Source organism: Salmo trutta, chromosome 35 (assembly GCF_901001165.1).
Source record: "Salmo trutta chromosome 35, fSalTru1.1, whole genome shotgun sequence".
Classification (NCBI taxonomy): Eukaryota; Metazoa; Chordata; class Actinopteri; order Salmoniformes; family Salmonidae; genus Salmo; species Salmo trutta.
In genome coordinates, this window is record NC_042991.1 from 17283402 (window position 1) to 17306846 (window position 23445).

Sequence of the window (23445 nt, forward strand, 5' to 3'; positions counted from 1 at the left end):
CTGATCAATTTGATGTCATTTCAATTGACAAAATGTTTTGCTTTTCTTTCAAAAACAAGGACATTTCTAAGTGACCCCAAACTTTTGAACGGTAGTGTACATGTACAAATTACCTCAATTACCTTGACTAACCTGTACACCCGCACATTGACTCGGTACCGGTACCCCCTGTATATAGCCTTGTTATTGTTATTGTGTTACTTTTGTTAAACGTCAATTTATTTACTAAATATTTTCTTCTATTTTCTTAACTGCATTGTTGGTTAAGGGCTTGTAAGTAAGCATTTCACGGTAACGTCTACACTTGTTGTATTGGGCACATATTTTAATGTAGAGGTAAGATGAATTTCGATTTTGAGACATGATTCAGAATTTTCATATTTTAGCATATGCCTTTCATATTAAATTATTTTCAGAAGATTTATCACAAAAACAAGCGTATCTGTGAAATGTCAACAAAGCACTGAGCATATACCAAGCTTTTTATTTTCAAAGCCTTTCACATGTATTTCAGCTCGTGTCATGTTAATTTAGCTTTTTTCAACAAGGGAACAACTTTGAAGATAACTTTTGAGGATTTTACATTTTGTTATGAAAACTGCACTGCTATGTCAACAGAGCTCTGTGCTTATTACGAAATCCGACTTTTTGAATATAATGTTAATGATATGTTAGAGAAAGACCCCTATGAACAATTCAGAACAGTAATAATCATATTTGTCTTGGTTACATTTCATCACCAACATGCGTTTTCACCCACATTGTCTGTTTAGTTTGATCTCTCTTGGCTCCCCCTCACCCCAACTCAATCAAGGGCCTTTTCCTCAGTGGAGCCCTTCACTGTCTTCTCTCCCTCCATCTGCCTCATCCGCCACTCCCTCCCAGTCATGCTGGTCTTACAAGTCCTTGTCTACTAACCCCTTGTTATCTTAGCTAGCTACAATGCTCTTGGTTGACCCAAAAATACTGTTAACTTTTTAAATGTGGTTAAACATTAGCAAGCACGCTAACCTACCTTGCCAATTCAACAGCCTGCTTTAATAACAGAAGACCAAATAACTACCTATTTCAATATTGAAATCATAGTTGATTAGCTAGTTTGTCTAATGAATGCATTGCGTTTCAGTAGAATGTTACAGGCTATGTTCATTAGCTAGAACTTTCACCTGTAATAAAAATATAGTAAAAGATTACAGTTGGGAGATTTTTTGTTGTTGTGTGAGTGTAAAGTATACGCAGGGAGTCAGGAAACGGGTGCAGAAGGTGAGTTTAATAACAATCATGAAGATAATACAAAAGAGGAGAAGCGTACTGAACGTAACCAAAACCAATACTGCCTCATGAATGAGGCTTACTGATATGAAGGGAGAGTAATCAGGGTGGTGATGAAGTCCAGGAGTGCTTAACGATGGGGATCAGGTGTCCTCAATGATGGTTGCCAGTACCAGTGGTTGGTTAGACCGGTGACGTCGTGGGAGTAGACGTGGCAGTGCCCCCCGATGCGCAGCTCCAGCCGCAGGACGACGCCAGCCAGGGGGACGGCCTCGAGGCCGAGGAGCAGACCGGACGGCGAAGGTGGAAATCTCGGATGATCTAGGGATCTAGAATGTCGTCCACCGGAACCCAACTCCGTTCCTCGGGACCATACCCCTCCCAGTCCACCAGGTACTGGAGCTGACCCCCACAACGTTGGGAGTCCAGGAGGGATCTGACGGCATAGGCGGGGCTTCCCTCAATGTCCAGGGGAGGCAGATGGGTGTCGTGGGGGACGGCATCAGCCAGGGTAAGAGAAACCACCAGCCTGAGGAGGGAAACATGAAAAGAAGGTGAGATCCGGTAGTTAGTGGGGAGCTGTAATCTATATGTCACCTCGTTGACCCTCCGGAGGACCTTGAAGGGCCCCACAAACCCGGGGGCTCAGCTTCCGTCAGACGGAGCGGGAGGTTCCCGGTGGAGAGCTAGACGCGAGCATCAGCATGGACTGCAGTGATGGTCCACCTGATCCTTCTGATGGCAGACAGCACGCTGAAGCCTCACGTTGGCAGCGTTCCACAACTCCTCTGCGCAACGGAACAACTCGTCCACTGCAGGGGCCTCTGTCTGGCTCGGAGTCCACGGAGCCAGGTCCGGATGAAATCCCAGGATGCACTGGAAGGTAGTCAACCCTGTGGAGGAGTGACAAAGTGAGTTCTGGGTGTATACTGCCCAGGGAAGGAACTGGGCCCACTCCCCCTGCCTGTCCTTGCAATAACTCCTTCGGAATCTCCCCAGCTCCTGGTTGGTCCTCTCCACCTCCCCGTTAGACTGAGGCCGGTACCTGGATGTGAGGCTGACCGTGACCCCCAACTTCTCCGTGAAGGTTCTCCATACCTGTGACGTGAACTGTTCGGACACATGCATTTTGAGATTTTGTTCGGACACATGCAGAGCATGAATTGACAAAGGTGGGCTACCAGTACTTTTCGGAGATGGATTGAATAGTGCGGGTCATACAACAGCCGATCCCTCACCTCCGTGGGGATGTAGGTGCGCTCAAGAGGGCAGGTAGCAGGCAAGGGTTCCCTCTCAAGAGCCTGGTGGATGTCCACATCTACGTCCCAAAACACGGGGCCAGTGATATGGGAGGATGGAATGATAGGCTGGAGGACACTCACAGGACTCAAGTGACATGGAACCACAAGGTAAGGGAAAGCAGGTCCTCCAACATCCGGATGCCGAGGCAGTGATCCTCGACCAGGAGATGGTGGGGTCTTTGGAGCCACGGAAAGCCGAGGATGACTTTGTGTACAGGAGCAGTGATGATGAGGAAGGGAAGGATTTCTTGGTGCATGTGAATGCTGGATCCCAATAGTTGTTTATCCAGGGCTTGGACTGGAAAAGGAGGAGAGGGTACATTGCACGTACACAGACGAAGGCCTGGTCAATAAAATTCCCCGCCGCACCAGAGTCCACTAGAACTGTAGAGACAACACCTGAGGGACAGCCAGCCAGTGAAATGGAAATCAGGAAGGGTTTGGTGGAAAACGGTGATGTTACTCTGGGAGACCGTCCCTCTGCCCCAGTGGACTTCGGGTTGGGACGTACAGAACACCTCTGGAGTCGCGGATCCCTCCTGGCCGCAATAGGGACACCGGCGACGTCGCTCTGTGGTGGAGAGGTGTGTGACCCCAATCTTCATGGGTTCAGGATCTACCCCAGGATGGCCAAAAGAGGGCGAGGGGAGCGCCGGTGCTCCCGAAGAGGGTTGTCCAGACGAATGGCCACCGCAATGAGTGCGGCCAGGGAAAGGTTGTCGTCTCGGCACGCCAACTCTGTCTGGACCTCCTCGTGCAGTCCTCTTCGAAATAGGGTGCGGAACGCCGGCTCATTCCATCCGCTAGAGGCTGCCACCGTCCGGAAGGTGAGGGTATACTCCAACGGTCTGGTCACCCTGCCAGAGTTGGAGTAGTCGCTCACCTCCATGTCTGCCCTCCGGTGGATGGTCGAAGACCGCCCTGAACAGAGCCATGAACCTCTCGTAGGTACCCAGCCATTCCTCTCCTCTCTCCCAGATGGCAGTAGCTCTCATTCATAGTTGTGCCAGCTGATCATGGTGTTTGCGGATTAGGTGTCCTTGTTCGTCGACCGTCTGGGAGATGTCCTTATCTTCTGCTGCTTCCATTTTTGAAGAGGCAGTATTCTGTAACGTATATGCAGGGAGTCAGGAAACAGGTGCGTTTAATAACAATCATGAAGATAATACAAAACAGGAGAAGTGTACTGAACGTAACCAAAACAAATACTGCCTGATTACTGAGGCTACAGAGGGCTTTATGAAGGGAGAGTAATCAGGGTGGTGATGAAGTCCAGGTGTGCTTAACGATGGGGAGCAGGTGTGCGCAATGTGCGTTGTCAGGACCGGTGGTTAGTAGACTGGCAACGTCGAGCGCCGGAGCGGGAGTAGACGTGCGAGTGAGCAGAAATACGTGTGGGGATGCTGTGTATTTGTGAGCGCAGTAACTTCAAAGTCTTGACATGTAGTAAGTATCTCAATAAAACAAAAATCTCTGCTCTCTAATTCATATTTTGCATGCGGTAATGATGTTCTGCTCGCTCAAAGTCACACTTTCAACTCAAGTTTAAAAGTTGTATTTATCCCCTGCTGCCTCTGCGTTCGCGGGACCCTTCCTATGCTTGCTCCACCACATTATGCGCTATCTACTGGCTTGTGTGCTTGCGGGACCCATCCTCTGCACTTACTCAATTATGTTTCATCTTGCTCGACAGCGCCATCTCGCGAGGGCTTGACTTTAGAGATCGATTTGAAACCATAGTTCTCATATTTATCATAAAGTTACTGTTACACTGTGTTACTCTTGTAACAACATTATATTAAGTTGTTACTTGGTAATTTAGTAGGCCTAATTGCATAGTATTGAGGTGAACCTAACATCTTTTGACACACAAGCTGTAATAAGTCTGAACAACATTCTAATGGTGTTTAAATTGATATAGCTTCTGTTTTGCCCTGTTTTATAATGAACTGATATAGCTTAAATGTACATTTTGGTGTCCCAGATTGGCCTCCACTAAACACTAAAGTTTCTCTCTTTCAGGTCCAGCTCGCTCGCCCCTCCCCCAGTGGGATGGTGCTACATGACGGGGAGGCCATGGCGCCGTAGCCCCCTTTCCTGGATCCTGCCAGCCAGCCCGCCACACCACCACCCCCCTCAGAGCAGAGGACCACCGCCACAGCAGCCCCCCCATGAGTCACCCTCTGGAGCCCTAGATCAAGTATGTGTGGACCCCGTCTTCCCCTTTTCTATATACTGTACTTACCTCAAGTGCATCACCTGGTTGCTGTCTATGTTTCTTGCTTCATAGGTGGGGTTCCTTGCCTGTCCCCTTAACTTGCGATGCGCACAATTTGGTTGCTGGACACAGGGGAGTTCTCAAAAAAAAAGCCTCCATTTACAGGTTGCTAATGAGGTTGCTAATGAGTGCATTTCACACTACTTTTGGATTGTAATTGGATTTTAATGCTCATATGAATGTCCTGCTTAGTATAATGTTTTTCATCACAAATCAACTGCATTATACTTTAAAAAAAACTTCAACCAGTAAAATGGCTCTTTGACTAGCTTTGCTATTAGCCTATGTCAATGAGCGTTAGCATTCTAGCTAACGACTGCTGCATCCAAAATAGGTATTTTGCAAAGATCACAACCAAAATAATCTTAGCGACTGTTCAAAACAACATTGCAAGTGTATTTTATGACAACTCAAATGTATGGCTCCGGTTACAACAACCTATGAATGTTTCTTCGTGGTGCTCACTGACTATGGGTGACTTCCTGCTTTCTGCATCCAAAAGTCGCGCACATCCATGCGTGACGTCACTGTGTCGTGTACTGAAAAGGGCCCTATAGGCCGGGTTCATTCGTAAATATATAAGAAGGAAATTGGATCGATTGCTCAATTACCTTATTCATCTACCCCTCTCCTCTTCAAACTCTTCCCCCCTACAGTGCCGTGAAAGAGTAAATATCAATACTTCAAAATGCCATCGCTATGATCTGTTTTTTTCTGTCACTGATCATCAGAAAGTTGATAGATAATATGGCAGAAACTTGAGTTTACACTGACTTAGTCACTATTATATTGTTTACACCTTGGTAGACAGTCCTTTCAGATCAGTGAGGGGGACACGAGACCGGTCAAATCAGTCGATCAATAACATTTTAATTGTCACATGCTGCATAAAGAACAGGTGTAGGCTAACAGTGAAATGCTTACTTAAGGCCCTTCCCAACAATGCAGAATACAATAAAAACAGTAATAATAATAGAAAAAATATACTGAACAATAATACAAATGCAACATGTAAAGTGTTGGTGCCATGTTTCATGAACTGAAATAAACAAAAAGCTTATTTCTCAAAAATGTTGGGCACAAATTTGTTTGCATCCCTGTTAGTGAGATTTTCTCCTTTGCCAAAATAATCCATCCACCTGACAGGTGTGGCATATCAAGAAGCTGATTGAACAGCATCTTTACACAGGTGCACCTTGTGATGGGGACAATAAAAGGCCACTCTAAAATGTGCAGTTGTCACACAGCCCAATGCCACAGATGTCTCAAGTTTTGAGGGAGCGTGCAGTTGGCATGCTGACTGCAGGAATGTCCACCAGAGCTGTTGCCAGACAATTGAATGCTAATTTCTCTACCATAAACTGCCTCCAATGAATTTTTAGAGAATGCGACCAACCGGCCTCACAACCGCAGACCATGTGTAACCACGGCAGCCCAGGACCTCCACATCTGGCTTCTTCAGCTACGGGATCGTTTGCACCATTATGAACAGAGTGCCCCGTGGTGGTGGGGTTATGGTACGGGCAGGCATAAGGTACCTACAACGAACACAATTGCATTTTATCGATGGCAATTTGAATGCGCAGAGATACCGTGACGAGATCCTGAGGCCCATTGTCGTTCCATTCATCCATCACGTCATGTTTCAGCATGATAATGCACTAGAGGTCGACCGATTTTATGATTTTTCAACGACGATACCGATTATTGGAGGACCAAAAAAAGCCGATTTTATTTATATATGTGTGTGTGTGTGTGTGTGTGTGTAATAATGACAATAACAACAATACTGAATTAACACTTATTTGAACGTAATATAATACATAAATAAAAATAAATGTAATCTCAAATAAATAATGAAACATGTTCAATTTGGTTTAAATAATGTGTGTTAGAGAAGAAAGTAAAAGTGCAATATGTGCCATGTAAAAAAGATAACGTTTAAGTTCCTTGCTCAGAACATGAAAGCTGGTGGTTCCTTTTAACATTAGTCTTCAATATTCCCAGGTAAGAAGTTTTAGGTTGAAGTTATTATAGGACTATTTCTCTCTATACCATTTGTATTTCATATACCTTTGACTATTGGATGTTCTTATAGGCACTATAGAATTGCCAGCCTATTCTCGAGAATTGATAGGCTGGAAGTCATAAACAGCGCTGTGCTTCAAGCTTTGCGAAGAGCTACTGGCAAACACAGGAAAGTGCTGTTTGAATGAATGCTTTCGAGCCTGCTGCTGTCTACCACCTCTCAATCAGACTGCTCTATCAAATCATAGACTTAATTATAATATAATAAACACACAGAAATACGAGCCTTAGGTCGTTAATATGGTCAAATCCGGAAACTGTCATTTCGAAAACAAAATGTTTATTCTTTCAGTGAAATAAGGAACCGTTCCGTATTTTATCGAACGGGTGGCATCCATAAGTCTAAATATTGCTGTTACATTGCACAACCTTCAATGTTATGTCATAGTTATGTACAATTCTGGCAAATTAATGACGGTCTTTGTTAGGAAGAAATGGTCTTCACACACAGGCGGCCCAAACTGCTGCATATACCCTGACTGCTTGCACAGAACACAAGAGAAGTGACACAATTTCCCTAGTTAATATTGCCTGCTAACATGATTTTTTTTTAAACAAAATATGCAGGTTTAAAAAAATTATACTTGTGTATTTATTTTAATGAAGGCATTGATGTTTATGGTTAGGTACATTGTTGGTGCAACGACAGTGCTTTTTTTTGCGAATGCGCTTGTTAAATCATCACCCGTTTGGCGAAGTAGGCTGTGATTCGATGATAAATTAACAGGCACCACATTGATTATTTGCAATGCAGGACAAGCTAGTTAAGCTAACAATATCATCAACCATGTGTAGTTAACTTGTGATTATGTTAAGATTGATTGATTGTTTTTTATATGATAAGTTTAATGCTAGCTAGCAACTTACCTTTGCTCCTTGCTGCACTTGCGTAACAGGTAGTCAGCTTGCCACGCAGTCTCTTCGTGGAGCGCAATATAATCGGCCATAATCGGCGTCCAAAAATGCCGATTACCGATTGTTATGAAAACTTGAAATCGGCCCTAATTAATTGTCCATACCAATTAATCGGTTGACCTCTATAATGCACAGCCCCATGTCGCAAGGATCTGTACACAATTCCTGGATGCTGAAAATGTTCCTAGTTTTTCCATGGCCTGCATACTCACCAGACATGTCACCCATTGAGCTTGTTTGGGATGCTCTGGATCGACGTGTACAACAGCGTGTTCCAGTTTCCGGCAATATCCAGCAGCTTCGCACAGCCATTGAAGAGGAGTGGGACAACATTCCACAGGCTGATCAACTCTTTGCGACGGAGATGTGTCACGCTGCATGAGGCAGATGGTCACGCCAGATACTGACTGGTTTTCTGATCCACGCCCCTACCTTTTTAAAAAGTTATCTGTGACCAACAGAGGAATATCTGTATTCCCAGTCATGTTAAATCCATAATGAATTTATTTAAATGGACTGATTTTCTTATATGAACTGTTGCGTTTTATATTTTTGTTCAGTGTAGAAACAGAAGGAGTAAATACACAATGAGCAATGATAGCTTAGCTATATACACACGAGGTACCAGGTGCAGGGGTACGAGTAAATTGAGGTAGATATGTACATATACTGGTAGATATGTAATATGTACATATACAGTGGGGAGTATTTGATACACTGCCAATTTTGCAGGTTTTCCTACTTACAAAACATGTAGAGGTCTGTAATTTTTATCATAAGTACACTTCAACTGTGAGAGACGGAATCTAAAACAAAAATCCAGAAAATCACATTGTGTGATTTTTAAGTAATTAATTTGCATTTTATTGCATGGCATAAGTATTTGATCACCTACCAACCAGTAAGAATTCTGGCTCTCACAGACCTGTTAGTTTTTCTTTAAGAAGCCCTCCTGTTCTCCACTCATTACCTGTATTAACTGCACCTGTTTGAACTCGTTACCTGTATAAAAGACACCTATCCACACACTCAATCAAACACTAACCTCTCCACAATGGCCAAGACCAGAGAGCTGTGTAAGAACATCAGGGATAAAATTGTAGACCTGCACAAGGCTGGGATGGGCTACAGGACAATAGGCAAGCAGCTTGGTGAGAAGGCAACAACTGTTGGCGCAATTATTAGAAAATGGAAGAAGTTCAAGATGACGGTCAATCACCCTCGGTCTGGGGCTCCATGCAAGATCTCACCTCGTGGGGCATCAATGATCATGAGGAAGGTGAGGGATCAGCCCAGAACTACACGGCAGGACCTGGTCAATGACCTGAAGAGAGCTGGGACCACAGTCTCAAAGAAAACCATTAGTAACACACTACGCCGTCATGGATTAAAATCCTGCAGCGCACGCAAGGTCCCCCTGCTCAAGCCAGCGCGTGTCCAGGCCCATCTGAAGTTTGCCAATGACCATCTGGATGATCCAGAGGAGGAATGGAAGAAGGTCATGTGGTCTGATGAGACAAAAATAGAGCTATTTGGTCTGAACTCCACTCGCCGTGTTTGGAGGAAAAAGAAGGATGAGTACAACCCCAAGAACACCATCCCAACCGTGAAGCATGGAGGTGGAAACATCATTCTTTGGGGATGCTTTTCTGCAAAGGGGACAGGACGACTGCACCGTATTGAGGGGAGGATGGATGGGGCCATGTATCGCGAGATCTTGGCCAACAACCTCCTTCCCTCAGTTAGAGCATTGAAGATGGGTCGTGGCTGGGTCTTCCAGCATGACAACAACCCGAAACACACAGCCAGGGCAAGTAAGGAGTGACTCTGTAAGAAGCATCTCAAGGTCCTGGAGTGACCTAGCCAGTCTCCAGACCTGAACCCAATGGAAAATCTTTGGAGGGAGCTGAAAGTCCGTATTGCCCAGCGACAGCCCCGAAACCTGAAGGATCTGGAGAAGGTCTGTATGGAGGAGTGGGCCAAAATCCCTGCTGCAGTGTGTGCAAACCTGGTCAAGAACTACAGGAAACGTATGATCTCTGTAATTGCAAACAAAGGTTTCTGTACCAATTATTAAGTTCTGCTTTTCTGATGTATCAAATACTTATGTCATGCAATAAAATGCAAATGATTTACTTAAAAATCATACAATGTGATTTTCTGGATTTTTGTTTTAGATTCCGTCTCTCACAGTTGAAGTGTACCTATGATAAAAATGACATACCTCTACATACTTTAAGTAGGAAAACCTGCAAAATTGGCAGTGTATCAAATACTTGTTCTCCCCACTGTAGGTAGGGATAAAGTGTCTAGGCAACAGGATAGATAATAGACAGTAGCAGCGTGTGTGTGTTGGAGTGTCAATATGTGTGAGAGTGTGGGTAGAATCCAGTGTGTGTGCATAGTCAAAAAGAGTTTGTGCTAAAAGGGTCAATGCAGACAGTTCCGGTAGCTATTTGGGGAACTATTTAGCAACTATTTATGGCTTGGGGGTAGAAGCTGTTCAGGAGCTTTTTGGTCCCAGACTTAGCACTCCGGTACCGTTTGCTGTGCGGTAGCAAAGAGAACAGTCTATGACTTGGGTGGCTGGAGTCTTTTGACAGTTTTTAGGGCCTTCCTCTGACACCGACTCGTATAGAGGTTCTGGAAGGCAGGGAGTTTGACCCCAGTGATGTACCTAGGGCTGTTGCAGTGACCGTATTACCGCCACATCGACAGTCATGAGTCATGACCACAGTAAATTTCCATGTGACTTGAGTCACGGTAATCTCCTCTTATGCACTCTGGACATGCGTTGGTAGTAGCCAACTTGCTAACGACCATTAGGTCCTAATGGCTTGGTACTCAGGGTTATATTGTCACTCCATCAGGTCCTAATGGTCTGGTACTCAGGGCTCTATTGTCCCTCCATCAGGTCCTAATGGCCTGGTACTCAGGGTTCTATTGTCCCTCCATCAGGTCCTAATGGCCTGGTACTCAGGGCTCTATTGTCCCTCCATCAGGTCCTAATGGCCTGGTACTCAGGGTTCTATTGTCCCTCCATCAGGTCCTAATGGCCTGGTACTCAAGGTTCCATTGTCCCTCAACCACCCTGACAGCAATGCAAATGAAATCATAAATCGTAAATCACGCTTTTAAAACTCACCTCACTGTGATTGATCAATTTGAAGAAAGAAGTTCAGCAACAGGTTGAAACAGAAACAGTGTAAATCATGGTTGTTGTGGATGTTGTTTCAAAGCACCCATACACATATTTGAGTTTATGCATAGGCTTATGAGCCCAAGCCCAGAAAAACAACTCTCAATTAAAATTGTGATTGTGCCATTATACAATACATAGCCTGCCGCATATTACGCTTGGCAGAAAAACATCAAACTAAAACTAATTTAAGATGTCTTTGGTACATAATTGGTCTTAGCCTATACGCCAAAATGAAACAAGTTAGAGTAATCGTCTTTGAGTGTGGACTGTATTATGCATAATGGACTTGGTTACCTTATGCGACACTCCAAAATATCTATCCATGATTCTGGGAGAGGATGTATAGCCCTAGGCGATGCTGTTGGTTTATTGATAGCCTACAATTTGTGAATTTTTATTTGATTTTGAATAGGGATTTTTAAAATATTTTCATAATTAATTTGGTTACGCATCAGCTATATAGAATATCTCACCACCATGCGTTTCCATCTCCTCTCTCTCCTTCAGTTCTTTAACGAGCACACAGATGGGCTGTCAACCGTTTAGTGAAATATGTTTTGTTGCGAAAACATGTTACTATCAATGTTCCCCAACAGATTTCACTTGTTTTTCTAAATGAAGCACTGGGTAGCTGCAGGAACAAGGTTGGAGGGCCAATGGCATACAGAGTTTGTGCGGAATATCACCTGTCAGGGAGCGAGAGCATGCTCCTCATACAGTGGTTGATGTGTGGAGGGGAGTAAGTGCTCAGCTGCTCATATCAAGCACATGTTCCAGTATAAAACCGAAAGCGCGTGTTCGCTATTCGAGTGCATACAGATGACATGTATTTTTTTTCTCCTGCCCCTGTTCCTGCCCATTTGATAATGGGCCATTCTAAATCTTAACAAATTTTTACATATTAGTAAAGACGAGATTAAATTGAGAATAGTCACTTGATGAGAGAACAGCTGTGCTGCCTGAGGCAAGGAATCCTCAATAGCCTATAGTCACACCATGCAGCCCATATATGTTTTGATTTCTCAGACATTCTAAGGTTTGTATCATTCACAACTAAAGTTGCCAAATAACTCTAAATCTAGCAAATTGGACTTGTTTCAAATGGTCACTTTTACGCTCAACATAGCCACTTCATATGTGCACTCGTTCTGTAATGGGGAAAAATATCATTTTTATTTCATTCAGGTAAGTTATGTATATATTTTTTTATATAGTTATATTTTTCTTACTATAAAATCATATAAAATAATGACACGGGACATATAAGCATATCTTGTCAGCTAAATGAACAAGTCTAGAGCTTATAGCATGGAGCATAGCCAGATAACATAAACCTACAGTAGGCCAACTCTTATACTGTTCTACAGTAATGCATTTTCTTCATTACATAATGTTTCTTTAGACCTGCCTAAAATAAAGAATGGGTTTATTGTGATGGTGTATATTAAATTATTTATTAGCCATTTTTAAATGTAGATGTTCCAAAGGTTCACATCAGCGACTTGTATGTGTCGAGGCCTGGAGATGCTAAACGTGTTTATGTTAATTAACGGTCAATTGCTGTGAGACCGGCAGTCTTTGGCATGACAATAACCGGCTGACAAAATGTCATGCCTGCCACAGCCCTAACTGGGCCCTACGCACTACCCTCTGTAGCACCTTGCGGCTGGATGCCGAGCAGTTGCCATACCAAGCGGTGATGCAGCCAGTCAAGATGCTCTCGATGGTGCCTCTGTAGAACTTTGAGGATCTAAATGCCCATGACAAATGTTTTCAGCCTCCTGAGGGGGAAGATGCGTTGTCTTGCCCTCTTCCCGACTGTGTTGGTGTGTTTGGACCATGATAGGTCCCTAGCGATGTGGACACCGAGGAACTTGAAGCTCTCGACCCGCTGAACTACAGCCCCGTCGATGTGAATGGGGGCATGTACGGTCCTCTATTTCCTGTAGTCCACGATAAGCTCCTTTGTCTTGCCCACGTTGAAGGAGGGGTTGTGTCCTCGCACAGCACTGCTAGGTCTCTGCAGCATATATCTATCTATATGCTTCTGCCTGTCACATGTAATCACATTACTGTAGCAAGGCATCACCAACCCATGATATACTGATAGGAGTCATATGCTCCATAACATACTGTGGCACTGAGAAACCAAACCAGCATTGTGACATTTGTTTCCGTTTGGAGAATACAGCTTCTTCTATTTATTTTTATTTAACCTTTTTGACAGGGAGTTAATGCTGAGACCAAGGTCTCTTTTCCAAATGAGCCTTGTATAACACCACAATAAATATCCAAATACAATAAACACATTAAACTACACATTCATATGCACATTCAAATATACATTTATTATACACAACAATACATGAAAAGCAAAACAGAATCATAAAAAACAGACACATTCTTCATTAAAAAGGTCCCCTAACAACTGTCTGAAATGCCATAGACTGAGGCACCAATTCCTCCCGAAAGGGATTATACATAGTTTGAAATGCATAGCTCTTTCTCAACAGAACATTCATCAAAACTGGTAAAAAAAAAAAAACACTGACTTAACCCCTCTCCCTTAGCAAGGTGTCGCCCTCCCTCCCCCCTCACCTGTCTGTGCTTAAAGATTAGCTGGGTTTCGGTAGTTAACAGCTCCTCAGCTGTTGCCATGGAAACGTGAAATCTGACCCAGCCTGCTCTTATCTACTGTATTGCACTACGCAATGAAATCTACTGAATCATTTACAGTATGTCGGTGCATGCCTGAATCATTTTACAAATGTACATTTACATTGATTTCATGATATTGTATATTTCCTTTGGCAAAGTTTTTGTATTTTTCATTTAGAATAACACCAAGTCAAGTTTCATCATATGACACTTACATTAACAGTGATTTATGTAACACATGTTTAAAGTGGGTAACATAAAAAAGGTTTAAGTGCGGTCTTGTATTTTCTTTGGGTTTCCTTTATACCTTATCTTGAAGGTCCGCTTTTAGTATAGCGAACACAGTCCTGTTAGAAAACTGGTTCATCATGAAGTAACCCACTGGGCACACACGTCCGTTCAATGTCTAGTTTGGATTTACATTTGGTTGAGTTGTTAATTTCACGTTGAATTCACATTAGTTAACACCAAAATGTCACCATGTCATTGGATTTATTATAGGTTAAGAGAAAAAAGACAATGCCCTTACGCTGATGACTTCAAATCAGTCAGGGTCCCAACTTGGGCAACTGTTGAGGGTTAAAATAGCATAATACCTAAGGTGCAAAACATTTTCACTTAGGTTCCCCAAAAGGCTAGGGCTGGCTCTGACTGTATGTGTGGGGGTGGGTACGCAGACCCATGAGCCACTGAGGCCCCTCATGATGTGTTCATATCTTTTGTGGCCCCCACCCCCCCATTAAAGTTGCCCATCCCTGAACTAAAGAGTACAATCTACACATTCATGGCTATATGATTAGCCATTCCCATTTAAAGTGACTCAATGAATCAATACAGTCTTCTTTCAAGACGTTCCAGGGTGGATGGGTTGCTTAGAAAAGTGGCTGAATTAACGGCCAACGTGTCTTCACTACCTCACCATGAGATGGGTCTGTCTCTTTCCGCGTTTAATGGGTCTTCAATCTAATTTTAAGAGAGCCAATTAGTTCAGCCCAAATTATTGTGTTTTCTCTGAGGGCTAAAGCACTAATGAAACAGTGTGAGACGTCGCACACACACACAAACACAACGTGGTGCACTTACACACTGCCACCATTTGCCTCTCGGACCTGTGACTTCTCACCCCCGTCCTGCTGCTCTGTGCGCGCGTGTGTGTGTCCAAAACTGCTCCGAGTCTCACAACACAGCAGAATGATCTACTCTAATCACCTAGGCGGGTCACACTCATTGCTCACCAGGTGTCTGACAAGGATCTGAGCATTGTATTGATGAGCTACTTTCTTATCTGCTCCTCAGTCTCCTCATTAAGCTAAGCCTGAATTCCAATATTGGGAGTCAGTGGGACTGAGCAATGCTGCTTGTATACCTGGCTTGTTATCATGCAGCGTGAGTGTGGATTTAGATGCAGGATATGTGCCACTGATGTACTTGTTCTGTACTGCAGGGATCCTGTGATGTAAAAAGTCATACCTTTAGACCAGGGCTGTCAAAGTTTAGAAATAGTCAGAGCTCTACCATATTTTAGCCATACTAGCTGTTGCCATAACAGTGGTCAAAACTGTTGCCTAAAGTGTATGTAAAGCCAAAACGGCAGTTTTAAGTGGTGCCATAAGTGTCCATTCACGCCATGACCATTGCCTTAGCCCAAACCCATGCCCACGCCACAGCCACAACTGTTACCATAGCCATAATCAGTGCCATTTTCCATAAGCTTTAACCAAGCATAATGTGTTGCATCACCCGGCCATAAACTTCAGCCAACCAGAACTGTAGCCATAACTGTCTGTGTTCCCTAGACATTCTGGCAGGCAGGCTACTGTAGTATCCTATGCTGGGCTGGGCCTGACCCCTAGGAGCTTGAGGAGAGGACTGCTGCTGTTCTGTAGCAGTGTTGAGGAGCTCTGACTGCACCAGGCCATTTCCTCCTCTGGGTAAACATCCTAAATCGGGGTGTAAACGGCGAGAGTGTGGAGGGGCAGGGAGGGTAGGGGGCCAGTCTGGGCTCCCTGTCCCCCTGGCTGTCTCCATCCCCGCCCCAGTTGCTAGTCCTGTCCTGCAGGTAGGGGCCATCACATAGGCCTAGCTGCCACCTGTCTGACCCCTCACCTAGCTGTAGCCCGCAGGGAATGCTTTACCGATCCACCGCTACCTTCATACACACGCGTACGTGTTGCTGCACAGAGCAGCATGACACTATATCCATGACTCATTATTATTATTTGTATTCCTTATTTTACCAGGTGAGTTGGCTGAGAATACATTCCCATTTACAACAACAACCTGGGGAAAGTTATATATATATTTTTTAAATGTACATAGTTAGCCTACAAAATGTATAAGCAAGCAAAAAATACAAACACTATAAAAAAAAACATAGAATTATAAGAATCATTCTTCCTTAAAAAGGTCCTCACACAGCTGAACTGCCTCAGAGGCACCAGTTTCTCCAATTTCAGCCAACTCTGTAGACCATTCCACAAGCAAGGTGCAAAATAGCTAAAGGCAGATTTACCTAACTGTTGAGATCAAAGGGATCTCCAGAGTTAGCCTGAGACGGTGTCTGATATCTTGTATTTCTGTAGGTTAACAGAGAAGTGGCGTACGGTGGTAGTTTATGCAAAGGACTCTATAAACAAAAAAATGTGGAACGCATCGATCTACAAGACTTCCAAGAGGATCAGCCTACTTTCTGATGCAGTGATGTGTGCTGAAACTATCGCCCGGGATAAAGTGTAATGCAGTATGATAAACTGCGTCCAGTGGCTTCAGTACAGTGGCAGCTGCATTCTTATAGACGATATCGCCATAGTCTACGTCCGGAATGAATGTCGACGGAGTTATTTGTTTTCTGCTATTTAATGAAAGCAATGTCCTATTCCTATAAATAAAGCACCTTTTTATCTCTTAAGTAACTCATCAACATGCTTTTTGAGGGAAAGCCTATCATCAATCCAGATGCCTAGACATTTATAAGCGGGGACACAATCAATGAGGTTACCATCCTCTGTATGTATGCATAAATCATCAGATAAATGTTTACGTGATTTGGAAAATAACATATGCTTGCATTAAGTAGGAGATTGTGGTACGCCAGGCATTGAGTAATTTAAGTACGAGAGAGAGAGAGCGGGTGAGAATATTAGTGGTGTGGAGAATTGACTTCTCCTAATTTTAAATCAGGAACTAGGATGTCTCAGAGTGGGGTCTGAAGAAGGGCAGGTCTGTGAGTGTGAGCAGGTACTGTGTGTGTGTGTGTGTGACAGCCAGGCAGGCTGATTAATGAGGGGGACTAGCTGAAGAATGAGGGCCTGTTAGAGGGAGACATGAGACCTGGGGGTCTGTTGGGTGGTGAAGGGCTCTGGCCCAATCCAGCCTTTCAGACAGAAACAAACGCGAGAGACCGGGGTGCAGCTCCAGCGACGATGAGGAGGATCAGGTTGGTAACGTGACACCCCGGGGGAAGTGTGTCTTTCTATGGAGACGTGGCCAAATGAGGCATGAAACATACACAGAATGGTTGAAATTCTGTGTGTTTACTGTTGCTATTTTAAATTGACATGATCTGTGTCTCTGTCTTACAGTGCTGACCCACGTTTTGAGGTCCCTTAAAAAATTCACACAACGTATGTGGATGGGCCTTAATTCTACAACTGCCTCCGTTTTGATTACTGCTGTAATTTGAAACAAGTTGTTTGCAAACCATTCAGGATACAGTGGAGTGGAGATAAAGCGGTGCTTTGAGTCATCCATACAGGCCCAGCTAGGCCTGTGTTACTGCATTCAGGCAAACCGTATACATTTTCCTGCTGTGTCCTATATTTCAGGGAGGAGGGACCCGGCAACAGTGACTGAGCAGCTTCTCATGGAGCAAACCATTTCAGCCAGGGTGAGTGGGAGGGGGGAGTCCTGTGTGCAGTAAAGCATGGGGGATAAGTCCGTTCCTAAAGTGTGCGCGGTTAAGCTCCCCAAGGCTCCTCCACGAGGGGTCTCTCCTTGTGAAATGTCCTCTCACTGCCACAGTCTCCCTCACTCCATTCACAGTGCTTGGGGACTGAGTTCACAACCACCTCCCCCTCTTTTTCTCTCCGTGGTGGGCTGTCCTCTCTTATTGCCATACATTGCTGTTCTGTCTGTGAGGGAGGTGATTAGAGTACCGTGGTGTGAGCGAACGAGCGAGGCCTGGAGAGCTCAGTTAAAGAGAGGAGACATGGGGATAGCAGCCAGCCTGTGGAATGGAGAGCTTGTGGCGGTGTTCTGCCTCTCCCAAAGCACATGCTGTTGGACGAGTTAGTGCTCTGGCCGTGGACTGCAGCTTCTTCTTTTGCTCTCAGCCCGCTCCGTGAGGCTGCTGCCTGGCACCTGCTTGTTCCTCGACTGACTGACTGCCGGTCTCCTCTACGTCACACACACATACACATATAGACCAACGCTAGGCCGAGCTTAGCTGAGCTGGGCTTCAGGTGCGTGGATCTCTTACTGGGTTGCTCCTATTTTCTCTTCTCTCACTTTCTCTCTTTACTTTTGGCTTGAGCTGGTTGTTTACCTTTAGGTTACAGTGTATGTGGTCTGTTGTTTTTGTGTGTGTGTATGTGTGTGTTTTCTGAATAATGAGTAGGGGGGTGGGGTAAAGGGCCTCTTGCTATTTGTGTTTCGGAATGAGTGAGTAGGCAGCTACATGTTTTGCAGAGTGTCATTGGAGGTGTGTGTTTTTAGTTTTTCTCAGCCAGCATTGAGCTTTAGGTGGGGAGAGAGGGATTTGTGAGACTTGCAAAGGTTGCTCCAGTGTGTGTGTGTGTGTGTGTGTGTGTCTTTAAACCCACCTTGGATTTAGCTTTTATTTTTTTCCCCACTCCACAGCATGTTGAGTTTGTGCTCAGCTCTACCCCTGACCATGTGGTTTCAGGGGCGTCACATGGGCTGCATTCTTGTCATGTAATTCAGATGTCTAAATGTTATTCAGTTAGCTCATACTAGCCTATGTATTACATACTTATGACTCATGCACCTAATAGATGGGTTCGTTGTTTAGCAACAAAACCGATGTGTGCAAAACAGACTGGTTGGCATAGATTATTGACATGTAAACTATATTTTGTCTCCAATGTTTATTGAAAACATAAATACATTTGCACAAATGAGCACTTGTTGTCTCTCATACATTGTTACAGTTGTTGGTTAGCTAGCTAGCGAATTTTAGCCATATTAGCATTGACGTGAAATCAGTCAAAACACCTCAAAACAAGACATGGTATCAAGAACAAGATGAAACTAGCTGAAACGAGTCACTTACGATGGCAGTTTTGTTGTCATTATTGGTAGCTATCTGGCCATCCAGAATCACAACAACTCAGTCTTCTGCCCCATTGAAGCATGCACATCGTTTCTCGTGACGTTCAGCTAACCTATCTATTATAGTGCTATGTATTATTGTACTGGACTATATCTTTGGGCTACATGGTGATTTACGTACATCGTCACACTGGCGATTATTGATTGCGAGAGGGATTTTACGCTGTGAAGCTGAACTTGACAATGGCAAATTGTAATGCAAGGGGGAAATGATTTGGAAAGTGGCTTAGATTTCATTAGGGAGTGTTAAAACCAATTCGAATGAAAAGGATAATTTAGGAGGAATATTGGAAGGACCTTTCAATCTGTGTCCGCAAATTTTGAGGACACAGCTTGAAATGTGCTTATAGTCTATGAAGTTGTAGACCATGTTGACATGTCTTCTTAAGAAAAATAATGAATAGTAAACAGAGCCTGCATACCAGTCCAAAATTATTTTAATTTACTCACGTGAAGAACAAGGCTTTATGTAGCCATTCAAAAGCAGCCTAGCCTAGTGTTTGTGAGAGAAAACCACATATATGCGAGCTTAGTGGTTTGTGACAGGTGCCATCATGCCCTATGTTGTGTGACTGAGAGAGCACTTCAGCTGTGGCCGTATGGGCAGACCAATACACAGACAGGAAGGGCTGTTTTGGGGTTATGACTAGATGGTATACAGCTATGGACAGAAGTCATTATCTCGTTGTTATGGCAACAGATAGCTAGCGAGTTAAGTTAGTTAGCTAGCTAGAGTCCCTAGGCGATGACTACAAATATACTTTTAACTAACTGGTTTCCCCATTAATATGTGATGACAGCTACTTTAGTGTTTATATGGATGTCCGGTGACATGTCACTTAGTTAACGTTTCTGCCCTCTGTAAACGCGACGACAAGGCAAGCCGGTGCGAATGAACAGTGCAGCGTTGTGCTTCCCACTAGGAACCTGTATCACGGTGTCACTGGCATTTATCAGGATTTTATTTAATGTAGCCTACACGAAAAATAACTAATATTTGTAACCATCTCGATGTCACCGTGATAGTCTACTAATGGGGAGAGCACGAACAGCAACAACACCGGGACACAGTGTCCCACGCTCTCGCTTGCCAAGCACTATTGTTTCACAACGGCTTTGGAAGTAGCTAGTAGCCACTATCAGGGGGTGACAGTCACAGTAAGCACACATACAATGCATACAAGCATCAGTACTTTCAGAAAAATAAACAGTGGTCCGTTTTATTAACTGAAACGGTGTAAAAAAAGAAAAAAAAGAAATGTGTGTAAAATTAACAGTGAAATCCGACTTATCCTCTGGCTTCAAAACCTAAGTCAAAACCTTTGTGGTAGTTCAATGGTAAATTCGTCCGTAGCTGTATACCATCTATCTCAACCTTGGTTCAGAGTTTGTTTTGATATTTTAACCTGTGTGTCGTGATCGCATTTGGTGTGGGGGGACAAAATACATTTATGCAAGATGGCGCATGCGCGCAGCCGGTTTGGGTTCCGTGTTAGGGCCTGTTGTGGCGATGGCAAGGGACAGTTACCAAAAACAAACAGTGGGCGATAGGCGGGTTTGGGGAAAGCAGACATGGAACCCAGTGGAAGAGAGAAAGGCCCATGGGAAATGATGCCGAGAGAGAAGTGGTGGCAAAGCCACAAACCTGGAAGTGCTTGAACATGGGATCATTACTGTAACTGATAGTTTGAAAAGGGGTCACGTGACTCGTGACGTTGCTGGATGCAGGCCTCGCTCTGCTCTGTTGCCAGTGAATTAAGCATTCAGAAATCAGCGAAGTGTGGACAAATTCATTGTTTTATTGAAAGCGTATTGGCTAAGTTAGCACTTAACAAAAACAGCTATCGGTTTTGAGTCAGGAAATATGCACTTTTTCACTGAAATATTTGTAATTATTTTATGTACAGTACCAGTCAAAAGTTTGGACACACCTACTCATTCCAGGGTTTTTCTTTATTTTTACTATTTTCTACATTGTAGAATAATTGTGAAGACATCAAAACTATGAAATAACACATATGGAATCATGTAGTAACCAAAACCGTGTTAAACAAATCTAAATATATTTTATATTTGAGATTCTTCAAAGTAGCCACCGTTTGTTTGCCTTGATGACAGCTTTGCACACGCTTGGCATTCTTTCAACCAGCTTCGTGAGGCAGTCATCTGGAATGCATTTCAATTAACAGGTGTGCCTTGTTAACTTAATTTGTGAAATTTCTTTCTTTCGAAATACATTTGTGCCAATCATTTGTGTTGTGACAAGGTAGGGTTGTTATACAGAAGATTGCCCTATTTGGTAAAAGTCCATATTATGGCAAGAACAGCTCAAATAATTAAAGAGAAACGACAGTCCATCATTCCTTTAAGACATGAAGGTCAGTCAATACGGAAAATGTTAAGAACTTTGAAAGTTTCTTCAAGTGCAGTCGCAAAAACCATCAAGCACTATGATGAAACTGGCTCTCATGAGGACCGACCACAGGAAAGGAAGACCCAGAGTTACCTCTGCTGCAGTGGATGTGTTCATTAGAGTTAGCAGCCTTAGAAATTGCAGCCCAAATAAATGCTTCACAGTTCAAGTAATAGACACATCTCAACATCAACTGTTCAGAGGAGATTGTGTGAACAGCTAATCAAATGGCTACCCAGACTATTTGCATCGCTCCCCTCCTCTTTTACGCTGCTGCTACTCTCTGTGTAATATCTATGCATAGTCACTTTAACTCTACCTACATGTACATATTACCTTAATTACCCCGACTAATCGGTGCCCCCGCACATTGACTCTGTACCGGTACCCTCTGTATATAGTCTCACTATTGTTATTTACTGCTGCTCTTTAATTATTTTGTTACTTTTATTTCTTATTTTTTACTTAACCAACAATGCAGTTTTAAGAAAAATAAGTGTTAAGGGCTTGTAAGTAAGCATTTCACTGTAAGGTCTATTATACCTGTTATATTCGACAAATAACATTTGATTTGAATCAGACCTTCATGCAAAGAAACCACTAGTCAAGGACACAAATAAGAAAAAGACACCTCCTTGGGTCAAGAAACACGAGCAATGAACGTTAGACTGATCCTTTGGTCTGATGAGTCCAAATTTTTGGTTTTTGGTTCCAACATCCGTGTCTTTGTGAGACGCAGTGTTGGTGAACTGATAATCTCCACATGTGAGGTTCCCACCGTGAAGCATGAGGAGGTGTGGGGGTGCTTTGCTGGTGACACTGTCTTTTATTTATTTAGAATTCAAGGCACACTTAACCAGCATGTGTACCACAGCATTCTGCAGCAAAACGCCATCCCATCTGGTTTAGGCTTAGTGGGACTATCATTTGTTTTTCAACAGGACAATGACCCAACATACCTCCAGGCTGTGTAAGGGCCATTTGACCAAGAAGGAGAGTGATGGAGCGCTGCAACAGATGACCTGGCCTCCACAATCACCCGACCTCAACCCAATTGAGATGGTTTGGGTTGAGTTGGACCGCAGAGTGAAGGAAAAGCAGCCAACAAGTGCTCAGCATATGTGGGAACTCCATCAAGACTGTTGGAAAAGCATTCCAGGTGAAGCTGGTTCAGAAAATACCAAGAGTGTGCAAAGCTGTCATGAAGGCAAAGGGTGGCTACTAAAATATATTTTGATTTGTTTGACACTTTTTTGGTTACATGATTCCATGTGTTATTTCATAGTTTTGATGTCTTAACTATTATTCTACAATGTAGATAATAATAGTAAAAAATTAAGAAAAACCCTTGAATGAGTAGGTGTGTCCAAATTTTTGACTGGTAACATAATTATTTTATGTAGCCGACTGCCACAGCAGCGGAGATTGGTAACAACTGCGCATGTGCACTTGGAGGAATCCCTATTTAGTAACGGCACGTCACGCTCGTATTTTTTCAGCAGTGAAGTGAAGACAGCGGTAAACATTAGTTATACAAAGCAAACAACAACCTACAAATTTGTCTGTTGACAATGGTGTCATCTAACAATATTAATTTTGAGCCTGAGTATTCGTACGAAGAATTTAGGCATATTGAGCTTCAAATGGTCACCGCTGCTCTAGCTGCTGCAGCAGCTGGGCCACAGCCACAACCCATCCCCAGGATCAACACAGACTGGTGGTGCAGTTGTGGCAATGTCGCTCCAGTGCCGACAGATGAGGGAAGTTTTTGCTGCAGAGAATTCTAATACATGACTACACAGAAATGGAGGAACGTAATGATGATGTGAAACAGTTTGTTTTCTTTTGCGACCATGGGGATTTTGCAGCCCACACAAACTCCGGTGTCCTTGAAACATTTTTCCGTCTCTCAAAAAAGGAATTGGAGACACAAACCTGATTTTATGAAAGAAAGCGAGCAGAATGCGAT

General features: G+C 43.6%; 1 protein-coding gene across 2 annotated transcripts in view; it reads left to right on the forward strand.

The window, feature by feature from the left end:
* Positions 1-23445, forward strand: part of LOC115174743 (nuclear receptor coactivator 1) — a 104070-nt gene that overhangs the window by 12930 nt on the left and 67695 nt on the right. Inside the window, exon 2 of one of the 2 annotated variants that reach the window (XM_029733563.1) lies at positions 4596-4773. The gene's annotated coding sequence lies outside the window, so the exon portion shown is untranslated. Of the gene's footprint in view, positions 1-4595; positions 4774-17633; positions 18175-23445 lie in introns of those variants that run through there. The other variant, XM_029733564.1, reaches the window with a different exon arrangement.